This window comes from Varroa destructor, unplaced genomic scaffold (assembly GCF_002443255.2).
Source record: "Varroa destructor unplaced genomic scaffold, Vdes_3.0 BEIS01000001.1, whole genome shotgun sequence".
Lineage (NCBI taxonomy): Eukaryota > Metazoa > Arthropoda > Arachnida > Mesostigmata > Varroidae > Varroa > Varroa destructor.
Genome location: NW_019211454.1, coordinates 41132324 through 41145670, shown reverse-complemented (window position 1 = coordinate 41145670; position 13347 = coordinate 41132324). Strand labels below are relative to the sequence as shown.

The following is a 13347-nucleotide window of genomic DNA, read 5'->3' as shown; positions in this document are numbered from 1 at the left end:
GTTTGCAACAATTCGTCGGCGACAATTGCCAAGCAAATCTTCGCTGTGGCTCCAGCCCCAAAAGCCGACCTGGCAAAGCCTTCGTTCTGCCACCTTTTCTTCCCCTTTTGTTATAGTGCCCAATCTCGTCTCTAGTGTTATTTCCGCTCAACGAAGAAAGAGACAAAACCCGCGCAATCATTGGTGCTACCCCTACGCCGCCGCCCCTGCCGTTGCTCTTGAGTCGTTAACAAGGTTAACATTCGGGTATTGAAGGGAAACGAATGCGAATACAAAAAACGGCAGGAAGGGGGCACGAATGATGGTGGCTTCGACGGTGCTGGTGCACTTGCTTCATTCTCAGCCCAGCCTCTGTTTCGCCTTCCTTGCTATGGCGCTTCCAACAGATAGCAAATACTGACGTTATCGCTATACTGTGGAACTTGCACGAAGCTGCAGTGGTAGGGGTCTAAAGGAATAGTTGATGGGCGCCGGTGTCGTCAAGGGAGCGTCCTCTCTCCTTTCTTTTAGAGTCTTCGTTTTCCCTGAACAACTCGAAGCAACGCACCCCCCTTCATCCCTTTCAGCAGTATGATGGGGCGGGGAGCCGAGGGGCTCTGTGAAGAGGCCTCAGGAAGGTAGTGCAAAGCCCCTAAGGATACCATACAAGGGCTTAATTGCCACGCTGCAACCGGAGCTAGAAGAGCGCATAACAACAGCACATGTCGCGCTGCCCTGAAAGGGGAGCAGGAGGACATGAAGACGCACTCGAGCCCTCCGGGCTACTCACACTTACACAGATACGCTCACATGCACTTTTACGCAGACAGACTACACGTGAACGGACAGACGGACGTACATGTACAGGGAAGAACAGAGGCGCCAGCACTTCCAATGAATGACCAAGAAGTTGGTGCGTCGACCGGTAGTGGAACAGCCGTGGCCACGAAGGCAAAAGCATTTACAAGCTGAGTGCACGCCACAAGAACTGCGTGGCCGCAGTCAATGCACGAAGCAACGAGCAAAGTAGCAAGAGATGCGACCAGGAGGAAGAAATCAGCACTGAGAAAGAGCAGGTAAAGAAGCAAGAGAAAAGCAGGAAGTTGAGGTTGCTGAAACCTAGCATAATTGGAGTTGAAAGAATTTCGCTAGCCTGTACATGGGCCCCCCACGCCCACTTAGTGCGTGAGTGGGCGCGTATGTAAAAGGCAAGACAGATTTCTTTTTCGTTCATTGAAAGCAACAACGACAAAAACGATGACGACAAGCCATCCTAGACTCATTCAGGGACGATCGACAGGCTCAACGCCTGTCTTTGCAATCACTGGTGCAAGCGGCAGAACAGCAATGGCATGTCTCTAGATCGGTCGTCTACGGGTCTCCCTGCTGACTCTGTATATGAGTGTATGTGTATACATAAGTAAGATTGCCTGCCTGACAGTGCTTGCAATGCAAGCCCACGCAGCATCAACCAATCCAGCTGGCGTCAAGGTAAGCAAAGAACTGGGCAGCTGCGGCTGCTGCTACCGCTTATGATGCCGCTGTTGTTAATGTTTTCGTCGTCGTCGGTGGTAACGGCAGCAGCACTGTCTAGGAGGAATGGAAAACTGAAGGGTCTTGATAAGGAAAAAAGGTATCGGAAATTCTGAGTTAAAAGGAACTCTTTGAGGCAGAACAGAGATGTCGTTCCAGTCTACCTTAGTTTTTCCAGAAACAAGGCCGACTATGTGAGCAGGTGATAAGAAACTTAGACATCGCCGCTACTGAAGTTACTTTCTTGCCTAGAGATGCCAGCTGGTTTCATATGCGTTGTGCACCATTTACTCGGTTGCATGATCAATGCAACCGAGGGAAGTTATGGGCTGATGACGTAGTGAACCAACCAAAACCCATCCTTATGGCCAGCCCTAGCCCGGTGGTGGTTAAACAGCCAATGATGGTAATTCTAAGCTAGTAGTGGTCCTGAACGTTTGGATGCTTCACTGAATAGCTAGTGAGACATTATCTGCCTACCGGTCTGTTAGTCCCTGTACACCTTTTGTTTTTCGTTCTATCTTCTACATATACGTAGGAGCACGGACGAGGAGGGTCTTACAAGTTCCGCTGCCAGTGCGGTGCGGGCATGGGCCAACGTGCTGGAAACGTCATACGTGCGTCACCTAGAGTAAGCTGCGCGAAAGTTGTGTTTTCGAAAGGCAACTAGCCCGTAACTTGCGTACTGCTTTAACTGAAATATCAACTCTTCATGACGCTATGGCCTTCATTACCCAGCTGCATGGACGAGATGAATCTGTAAAGGTATATCAGTCCGTTCAATATGTATATTCCATACAGAAAACGCATAAATATACGGAGGCTGATCAAGATCAGTTTGTTAAAAACTAAACCATCAGTATCATTTCTTTTTTACTTTCCTGCTTCGTCAGCATTCACCGAAAACGTATATCTTGTAATGTATTCGTAACTACCCGAATGCCTGGGGTAAACAAAAACTCACATGGCAAATTTGTATTAAAAAAACCCCACAGGGCGTAGTTTCGTATACTGAACACGCAAGGAAAAATACTTTCATACTTACTGATGTACGCTTTCGATTCGAAACCTATTGACTTTCTTTTCCGCTAGAGAAAAGCAGTAACCTTCAGGTCGTCCGCATGTTTTTCATTTTTCAACACATATGTGTATATTACACGTTAGGCAATAGTAAAGCAAAGACCCAAGAAAAATTCAAGACAAACCGTTAAGGGATCGAAATGGTTTTCGCAAACGACGGCTATCTTTGTTAGTATTAGACTTTGTTGACTGTTAAATAGCCATAGAATCGAAGAGCATTATTGTATTGGAGTGCGTATCAAATTTTCGAGTTGTTTAGTGGTAATCAAGAGAAGCGCGCGACGCTGCCTGCCCTGACGTTACCTAGCTGCCCCAAAAGAAGCAGCGGCGCGATAAACGACGGTACTTCGAACTTGAAAACGAACCCGTCATCGAAGGTGTCTACATCTGGAAATAGATGGTTTTTATTATTACTACGGTCTTCACAAGACTCAGAAACATGTACAGGTACAGAATATTGTTGTATCGTAAAACGCAAATTGAAAAATCGATCTTGAATAGGGTTTATGTGTAATAGATATAGAATCATCAGACAGAAATATATACCTAATTTTTTTGCCACTCGTAAGAAAAAAAAATTGGGAACGAACGGCATAATGACGAATGTTGTGTGTAATGTATAATGTACAAAATGTCTACATTTCCTTTGTATGCAAAGTAATCAAAGTTTATTTGGGCTGTATTACGGGAATGTAATATTTTCTGCTCTGACATTTCCATGTACAACTAATGACCGGGGTATGATGGAAAGCCTATCGTGATGGGAGTCATAACTCTAAAAGCAGCAAGAACTTGCATCGAATATCGACGTAACTTACGAATGTCCTCTACGCGCAGAAGGGTTACTGAAACCAAATCATAACCTCTGTCTCTGGTGTGGAAGCCATCGATGCCCACCGTCTCAAACGAGCCTTCACGGTAACCTCCGTGAACAATCGTATACAACATTAGTAACTATCAAGCTATCATCATCCATCTAGCTTAGACAGGCCAAACCTTTGTAGCCATGATCTAATGGCTCCCAGTATCAGACCATATGCGGACAACGAAACTCGGTCAGAGTTTCCATGTTTTCAAATTGTTGTTACTAACGGCATTTGCGCAAAACACATATAAGAGCACCGTTAATGGAGAGCCTAGTCAAACTATTGTCAGTATTTTTTTTAAAAAGCTGTTAGTTTATTTCCTTGTTGGCATATCTAAATGTAGACTTCAGAACATCATTAACATTGCTACACTGGCGGCGAAGACTATATGTAGCTTCTGTACCGGCCGCCGCAGCTTAAAGGTTACAGAAAAATATTGACCGTCTACGGTCAACGGAAATCTAAAGAAACCGCTCGCACACATTACGAACACATAACACATGCAAAGATGTGTGTGTGTGTGTGTGTGTGTTACATCCCCCCCCCCCCCCCCCCCCATTGCTGCTGTTCTGGTAATAGCTAACTGTGTTTTCTAGCGGGAAGCAGTGGTAACAAGTAATGTCATTGTTGTCATTCCCGTAGACCTTTTTTTGCCACGGGCGCTAGCCACTTCGTTGGCAAGACGGTGCGTTATTGCAAAGGCAATGTCATATTCGGAAGCGGTTTTACTATTAGTATTTCAATTTACAATAATAAAAGTACAGGACTCCGTACTGCTGGTTAGGAACATCAGCAGCTGATGCAACCTAAAAAATCCACTCATTCGTATGGTTAGGTCGTTGCGGAAAAAGCGTTAAGTGCATCATTAGAGGGATGCATCCCGTGGACGCTGCTGTTTGTCCATCCGTCCGTCTGTCTGTCTGGCGGGCTATCGATAACGAACGACTAACCTGCTACCTCGTTGCTAGGATATCAACGACTGGCGTTGAGAAGCAGGCGTGAACGGCAAGCAACAAAAGCTCAGTGGCAACAGCTACAGCTGCTCAATGTCCGTAGGTGTACTATTTGGCCGGCATCACTCACTTTGCAGACTGAATGAAATAGTTAGTGATCCTGTGACAATCGGCACGCACGAGGTCGACAGAAAATTTCAATGGGAGAATCAGTGAAGGGGGGAGCATGTGTGAGACTACCGCGCTACTTTGTAATGAAAACGCATGTACCGTGTGTACGCAGCTGGCTTGTCGTTTGTCTACAACGCGTGATATTTAAGCCCATAATAAGTGGACGGGCACAGTATTTGCAACGAAAACATAACTTACTAAAACTATAACGGTTAACCAACATATTTAACCGTATATGTACATATGTACAGCCTTGCTTGATGGCAACTGATGCACACTGACTGGGCATTCGCGAAAAATATTGCTTACTCATGCGTTGCAAGAGGTTTAGTTACAAAGCGAAGCTTCGCAAGAAGTTAGGAGGCCTTATTGTACATGGCCCTAGTGGATATTGGTTTAAAGTTCGACATCGCTATTGGTGATCTCAAACGTAAATTGCCATATTCATTTGACAGCGTCACAATCGCCTGCCGTACTAACATCAATAGTGTTCTGTGTGTTTCAGGTAAGGGTCCGTCTCGCCTGACAACGTAGCTGTAAGTACTGTGATAAACCGCTATATAGGTGCCCTGTCTATTGTAGACGTTTCGTAAATGAGGTAATTATTATACTACGCCACTTTCCATAGAAATCTATCCTGTGTGTCATCTTATCATTCAGTAAATAGTGTCGATCATAGTTCTGACCTGCTAAGGTTACGAAGTGGTAAGGCCAATTCGATGCTATCGTATGATTTACAAAGATCGAGCAAATAAAGTAAACGGGCGTTGAGTTCCTTATGAACGCGGAGCCTTCACGGACGGACGTTCAATAGCATTTGACGTACGTTTCGCCATACTGTCCAGTCTTTGTTGTTATTAGCAGATAGCCATATCGAAGTGATCAACGACTCTCGCTGCTATCACCTAGAGCAATGCAGGGTGGCCATTATAGTCAACTAAAATAGCGTACGACAACGAGGCCAGCATGAACATCGACAGCGTACTAAAGCTGAACAGAGCAAAATTGTACAATAACCCTTGCCGCTGCCGTCGATCCTCGTCCATTGACTGACTCGAACCCGTAAGAAAATCATCTTACGTTCAACGGCTGCGTTGAATAAACGGCCTCCTATGTGCATGGCTACTGCGCGAGGTTACAACCAACTTTCGTTGAACTTCTTTTTCAGAAAAAGCGTGCCAGAACTAAGCTGACTTTAAGCTATCGTAGAAATGAGAAAAGCTTGCTCTAATATATATATATACACGAGCTTCTTTTTCGGTGCGGCGCGGCCACCTCGATGATAGCAACGCTTATGACGCCGCCAGCAGCGTTCATGGCAATGATGATGGTACCGAGGAAGAGAATGAAATCAACGGGTGACGCCAGCAGCGAACTATGACGTCGCCGATGGCCTCGTTATATTGACTGCCTGCTAGTGTGAATGGATGCTACTTTCGAAAGATCAACTGATATTGTAATGGTAGTAGTAAAAGCAGAAGTACTAGTATAAGTGAGGTTAACAGCTGTGGCAATAGTAGTCCCCGAACTTAATCACGATACGTGTTTCTCACCAGCTCATGCCGTTGGTTAGCAACATAATTCAGTTTCTAATACATAGCCCGTCGCCATGTACAAGCTGTTACACGCGCATACATATAAGATGATAGGGATACTTTGGTGTGGCATCACAGATGCTAAATACAATACTCACAATGTCAAATTTTGCCTGAAGTAATTGTGAAGTACACCTCGGGCTACTGCAACATGTCTACATGATATACAATGGAATATTGTCCTGCGATAGTTTAGCAGAGCTTCGACTTCAACTGGCCGACGGCAGTAACAATGGCGACGCGGATCGTTCTGTGACGTTTATCCGTCGACTTGGGATACTCGGTCACCGGCCTTTATCAATTTGCGGGCACGTTGTCACTGTGCTTGTTTTGATATGGTCAAACACAACGACGAATGAACGCCCTGCAGGCACGATCGAGTCCTACCTCACTTGCTCCAGGGTCGCTGTGCCGAGATCGTTTTAGCCGGATTTTTTTAGCTAGCTTGCCGCTCCCCTCTTGTTCGTCTTTTTTTTTTTCGCGTCCGCTGTCAGCATCGGCAGAAGCAATCAGTTGCCGGCCAAGTACTGTTCCAGCGGCCACAGTGGCTGTACTGCCATCAGCTCGAGCGGCGCTGTGCGAATTCGCCGGTGAAGTCTTCAGCGTTGCCGCTGTTGTTGTTATTGTTGTCGTCGTCGTCTTTGTTGTTTTGTATTACGCAGCTCCACTATCGGCCTGGCCTATCTGAACGTCTATTGCGCATGATTGTGGCTATGGCTCCTGTCATAGCTGTGGTGATTTCTAGGGAGGAAATAAAGCCTTACTCCAGAACAACACTTTACCTGATCTGCCAGCGCAGATATCAGCGGCTGGGCGCGCAACCAAAATCCGACAGGCGGAGTTCGACCCAGTAGAATAAATAACACAATCGACAGCGGCGACTACAGCAATCGGAGCCAAAATAGCGACAGTCGCAAGAGACCGACAACGACGTTATCGCTCCATGGCGCGGGAACGTCTCGATCGGCGCATTTCGTCGGGCTTCAAAGTAGTCAGCACCACTAGCGTCAACGGATCAGCAGCGATTGGTTCTGTTTAATCTGGAGATGCAATTCTTCGCGTAAACAAAGCGCTACCTCTAGCGCTGTCGCGGCGGCCGTTACGGCGGCAGTCACCGTTACGGTCGCCATTCGTTTGGACCTGCTCTGCTCTCCCTCGATAGTGACAGCTCGCAATTTTTCTCTCGTTTTTCTCTATCCCGAGATCTGCAGGCCCATATCTGCCGCATCTAACCGCTATTGGTATAGCAGGACATGGACACCAGCCAGAACAGAGAAGTCAAGTCGACGAAAGGGGATTGCAATGTCGTTAAATTAATGGTGGTAACGACTATTATCGTTAAACAACATGGAAGAGTGCTTGATGTTGTGCACTTGTTTGTCTGTTTAATAACGACAATGTCAAACCATTCATCTTGAGGCTAAGTGGTAAGAGCGCGGTCCAGTCATGCCTATCGCTGGCGACATGTTTAATTGTGTTGACTTTTTTTGAGCCGTCGTTACTGCCGCTGACCGACTGACTGATTGATTCATTAACGGAGCATTTAGCTAAATGCTCGTTCTGACGCTGCGCTGTCCTTGCCTTATGGATACTCAGGCGGCAGCAGCAGCAGCAACAATAGTGCTTAAACGGCGTAACAACGGCAAAGAACCCACGGCAACAGTAATGTAGCAGACCTTGGAATCACGTAGCTATTCTTTGCAAAGCATCAGTTGGTTCGTCGACAAAAGAGGGCACTGCCTATTTTCTATAGCGTTGCCTGTCCTTAACCTCCGGTCCTCGGCTGCGTTCAGAGAACCCCAATGTTCATCCTATAGTATTACTATTACTATTTGCTTTCCGCACGTGCTCCAGGCTGCTGCCTATACTCGCTGGTTTTCTCCGATACTGCTGTTATTTGCCTTATTGGTTACTTTTGTCATTGCATTCGTTGCGATTGACGAGTCTCGTGCCATTCGACCGTTATTGTGTGTACTATACGTATAAGGTACCGGTTTTGCTCCAAGAGCTCAAACACTTCGCTACCGCGTATACGCGTAGAGCCAACAGTGGTGATTTGTCGGCCAAGACGGCTTCCATTACAATCGTAGAGATAAAACGGCAGCCAACCAGTTTCAGCTTATTCTTTCGTCGTATTTGTGCCAACTCTTATGTACAATATGATTGCAATCGAAGAGCCGCCGATTGCTAGGAAGTTATACGTTAAAGTGGCCTCGCCCTCAGAGACAGCCACTCCCACTTGTCGATGACTCCGCTGCGTCATCTGCTGCCTACGATCGACAGCGTTTAGCGATGAATGCTCTACTGCTACGAAAAAAAAAACAAAAATAAGCGATGCGATCCATCGTAAGAGCTGATCCGCCATCCTGAAGGGTAGTTTGAACAGCTTGGCCCACACACGAAAAAAATCTTTGCACTACAGTTTCATGATTAAATTAAAACTAAACAGAACTATGAACTTGTCTAAACAGAACTATGAACTTGTTCGCACGTTTCCCACGCGCAGAGACCTTACATAATTCCACTAGGTGGGTTTAACCAGTGGCCCATGTGTGTGACGAAGTTGAAGAGCAGTGAATCATGCAAGCAGCGTGCATACAAGTGTTACTAAAGAAGCTGATCAAATTATTAAGTGGAATTTTGCCTATACACTGCTAAATGTATTTTCATTTTTGGTTGTTGTCTGGGCAATCTATGGTAGTTACAAATCTCATGTCCGTTTTATATGGAAACTAACAGATGCTCAATTGTTGTCTCAACGTAGACGTCAGGAACGCACGCCTAAAATCGAGCTACGATTCTACCGTTGATGTCGTGCCACCACACTAGGCGTTTGTTTGAGTCTGATGACGACACGGATGGTAACAGCGGATAATAACTCAAGGTAAAGTGGTAACATCTCGTTGATGGATCACCTCGTTGATTATTCGTTCCACGATTCAGATGACAAGTAATAAAGAGAGCAATACTTTATGCTGTAATTAGCAGATTTTCGAGTTGATTGTACGCAAGGGCGTATGTCAGGACCTCCGCTTAAAGAAGTATCGCCATGTGTGGGTGGACACGGCGCCTGCAGAGCGGCACTTGAGTCGAGCCGCTTTTAGACATTAGCTGGCTTGCGTATGTTTCTATAGCTATTACCAGGGCCACACCTATACAAATCGATGCAGATCGATCAAAGATGTGGACAGTAGACGAGGATCAAAGGGACAAAAAGAAAAAGCTAAGACAAGGAGACAACGCTCTGCGATGCAAGCGAATGGGTCTATGCGCAGGTGATAAGAACAATCAAGTGCGTCTTGGCTCATCCAGCACACCGCTAGCTGGGTGCTTGCACTTAAGGCAGATGAACTGCGTTGAGAGGCTAGCTAGCTAGGTAAAATTTGTACTAAATATGCTAGTGCTACAATAGCCGCTCCTGATAATTGTGCAAAGGCAAATAGTACGGCGATGGCCAGCCCGATCAAGCCAGGCACTCCGTCATAATTAAACGTCTGATCAAAGTAATGCCTGCTTTGTCACCGCTACCACCGATTCCAACATCTAAAGGGCCGAAGAAATTATGACAGACTTTATAAACGATAAACTCGTTGCCAGGCGACTGTACCAGCAGAGCATGCTAGATGGATACCTTGATTTGGGTTACGTCGTTTGCTAGCTCTTATCGCTCGTTGTCGCCATTGATCGTACGTTCAGGACCCCCTACCAGTGTCGCGCTCTGCCCTCAAATGACTTGGCGTTTTAGCAACTTAGTAATTCACCTGTTTGCCCCGTGATTTTCGTGCTCCATCCATTACATGACCTGATACAGCACGACCTGTATATTCAATTCGTGTTAGTTGTTGCTATCTTCTCGTTGTGCCATCTTTTTCCTCTTCTGCAATTCTGACCCTCACCCTGATTCACTCGTTTTCGCTCTATTTATTCCTTATCGGAGATCTTCGATAGCTTTCGTTTTGTCTTCATTTAGATGTGGAGTCCTAGTAGTGGCAATCCAGATCAGTGCTGACCATGATGTTATGGCGCTGTTTGATTGTTTTTGCTTAGATAGCGCACATGCAGTGCCCAATAGTGCATAAAATTTGATGAAGACTCGTGCGATTTTTTTAGTCTGTCCAATCGTCTCGATGGGGAACAGCGTTTGTCGGAGGACACGCCGACAACAGTCGTCACATTGTCAAGATCTACTGAAAGCTAACGTCAAAGAGCCTCAGTTACCGGTTTGATCAGGTCCTGATAGCACTAGACGCCAACGACGTTGTTGCTAGCCGAGAAAAGCCGAAAAAGACGCCATGAGCCGTGGCCGAACTTGACTGCATTGAGAAATCACAACGCTGTACAAATCTTCAGGGCATTAAACATCTATCTAGTCGAAGAGAGCGTTAAGGTGAGAATGCATGATACTGCTCTAGAACACTGGAAGAACCTACGTCAGTAGCTAATGCAATTGTAGCTGAATATGACGATCCATAATTGGGGATTTCTGCGAAATTGACACAGACGAAGAACATTGTACCGTACATTATACCCTTAGCGTTTTTATTCCCTGTCAGTTGAGTAACTGTAACAGCACGCAGTGGCCGAAGATCCAAATGAAATTTCGGTAAAGCTGATGGTATGCCTAACGGTTGATAACTGTTGCTTAGACACGAGTCGAATCTATTCCACGCTCAACAATGCGAGATATATAGACTACATCTTCTTTGGCATTGGCGGGTCCGTTTAAAATCGAATAATTTACTGTCTATTTCCAACGTGCTCCTCTCTGGTCATCTTCCATTTAGCTGTCAATGTCAACTTGCCGCTGTTTAACCGCAAACTCTCGTTAGTCCGACTGACGATCGGGAGTCGAACGACGGGAGGCCAGCTACGGTGTACCAGCGGAATAAGCCATTACGTGGCAATTTTGTAGTTTGTTTTTCGACAGACAGGGAGGTAGACAGACAACTTGAATTTTGGCTTCCTCCGTCTACGACTGTTCACAGACTACATCGCCAACAACGGGAAATCGTAGCAGCACTAGAACAGTTTTTGTTTTGACTCTTTCAAGCGATCGTGACAGGCTTACCAAACCGTTCAGTGACTGATGCTGATTCTGCTACAATTGCTACAGCTTTTCCCCTGAGCCTCACTTCACAAGCCGTCAATTTCCGTTTCGACTTACACTGCGGTTCCTTGACCGGGGTGCTACGCTAAGCGGCAAGAGGTTCGCTTGTTTTTCGTGACGCCAATGTCTATTTACCTTCAGACGTCACCATCAGATGTCCCGCATGCGTGACGATGCTGTTCTATCTATTCTGCGACCAGTTCTGTAATCATGCGGTATGATCACTGTTTCCGTCTACTAGTACTACAACAATAAGTCGTGAAAAACGCTGAAAAAAATAGAAGAAAAGCAAAGACAAAAGGCATAGGAACGAAAGCAGGCACAACAAAGGCACCCGTTACGCCGCTGCAGTACAACTGCGTACAAAAACAAATAATTCTGCCCATACTTTCCACCGTTGCGTCGAACACGTAGCTAGAGAGAACGACCGCCATCAGCATCTTCTGCTGTGTTCAAGACAGCGGAGCCTGAGCTAGCGATGTGTGCCGTATGTCAACCGAAATTGTGCTTACGCCTCTAGTATATATTTGCACTAAGTACAGTCGATCGATCAGTATTTTCAACATGGTGTTCACATAATCGCTGCGTAACATGCATTATATTCTAATGACACTCTATAGACGATAGGAAAGCACGGAAGTAAACGTGCCCGCTACCGACGACTCTTCCAGCATTACCTATATGATCGCAGTTGCTTCCTGGTATTAATCGCGCATGTATGTCCTCGCGTCCACTGCGGGTCTAATTAATCCAATAACAGAGCAATAGGCCACCAGGCGGGTTATGACAATCGTTGTGAAATCCATCAATGTTGGGTTTTCGTTCGGCCATCGTTCGTTAACGACGCCGTCGCCGACCGCACAATATATTACTTTGTTTTGTTTACTGCTGCTTATTCATTGTTGTCTTCGTCGTCGTGCAGCAGTAAGTCGACGGCGGAGGCAGCAGCAGGGGTAACAACAATCACGCCCAGCAACGCTGTCAATGTCTAATCTATATGTGGTATCGCATGTTCTGTCCGCCCAGTGCCTGTCAGTCTGGTAATCATGGCAGCAGTAATTTTCAGTCGACAGGGGGGTGGTTGCTGTAATGCCGGCTGATAGGTCAGCCACTTGACGGCTTGACAGCAGTATTGGCTAGTTGTCGCTATATCGGCCATGACTTTTTGAAAAAACGATACTTGTCATAGACTGGACGTTTCGTAAGCTGAAAATAGAAAATATGTGCGAGGCAGAGCGTTGGCGAATTAGAGAGAAATAGGGTGTCCGAGAGACAAGAAACGAGAGGGAAATGGAGAGAAACGGATGCTTTTTAGGCCGTCCTGCGTAACGAAAGCATTTCCAATTAACAAAAAGTACGTTTGTGGTCGATGGCTCGTTCACTTATGGCAATCTGTACGTCGTCGTTTTCACAATGCCCGACCACTGCCCTCTATTTTGTTTTAGGTTCGGCATTACCGTTAGATATTCTGTGAGAGGGTTGACTCCCAGCGCTAACCGAAGTATATCTATCTATGCCCGAATTCGAACCATGTCCCTAAGATTAGCAGAGTACGTGAAGTATTAGTACGTAAGTAGTAGAGTACGGGAACTCACTATGCGATCGGCTATTCGCTCGGTGCCTGTCATTATGAGTGTATACATCATTTCACTGTGTTGTCTGAGTCGTTGTTGACTTCGAAAACCTGCTTTTCATGAAGTCGCTAGGCTAGATTCACCTCCGTAGATGTTCCTAGTCGATACTGCACAACTAGCTTCGTCGTTAATCACCACGAGTTTAGGGTCAAAGATCTTTTCTCACTGTTTTGTTGTTATGTATATCCTATCCTTGAGACATCAGAAGAACCACAATGTCTAGCGCCGAACTAACGATAGCAATTGGCTCGCGCTTCGTAGAAGAACAGACACAAACGAGCGGGTGTCGCTTCACAATGCGAACGGATAAATACGCAATAAACATTCAAGCTTCACAATATATGGATAAAAAAAAGAACTCTTATTTTTAATTCTGAAAAATGGAAGAAAAAAAGATAAGGATTCGGTTGACTTTGTACAGTCAGCGTG

The 13347-nt window shown here is 45.8% G+C and overlaps 1 protein-coding gene across 7 annotated transcripts in view; it reads left to right on the top strand.

Moving 5' to 3' along the window:
* LOC111243553 (irregular chiasm C-roughest protein-like) overlaps positions 1–13347 on the top strand; it is a 287184-nt gene that overhangs the window by 48655 nt on the left and 225182 nt on the right. For 6 of the 7 annotated variants that reach the window (XM_022789318.2, XM_086978141.1, XM_086978138.1 and 3 more), the window contains exon 2: positions 5088–5118. The exons of the other annotated variant lie outside the window; for it this stretch is intronic. The gene's annotated coding sequence lies outside the window, so the exon portion shown is untranslated. The remainder of the gene's footprint in view (positions 1–5087; positions 5119–13347) is intronic. 7 annotated transcript variants of the gene reach the window in all.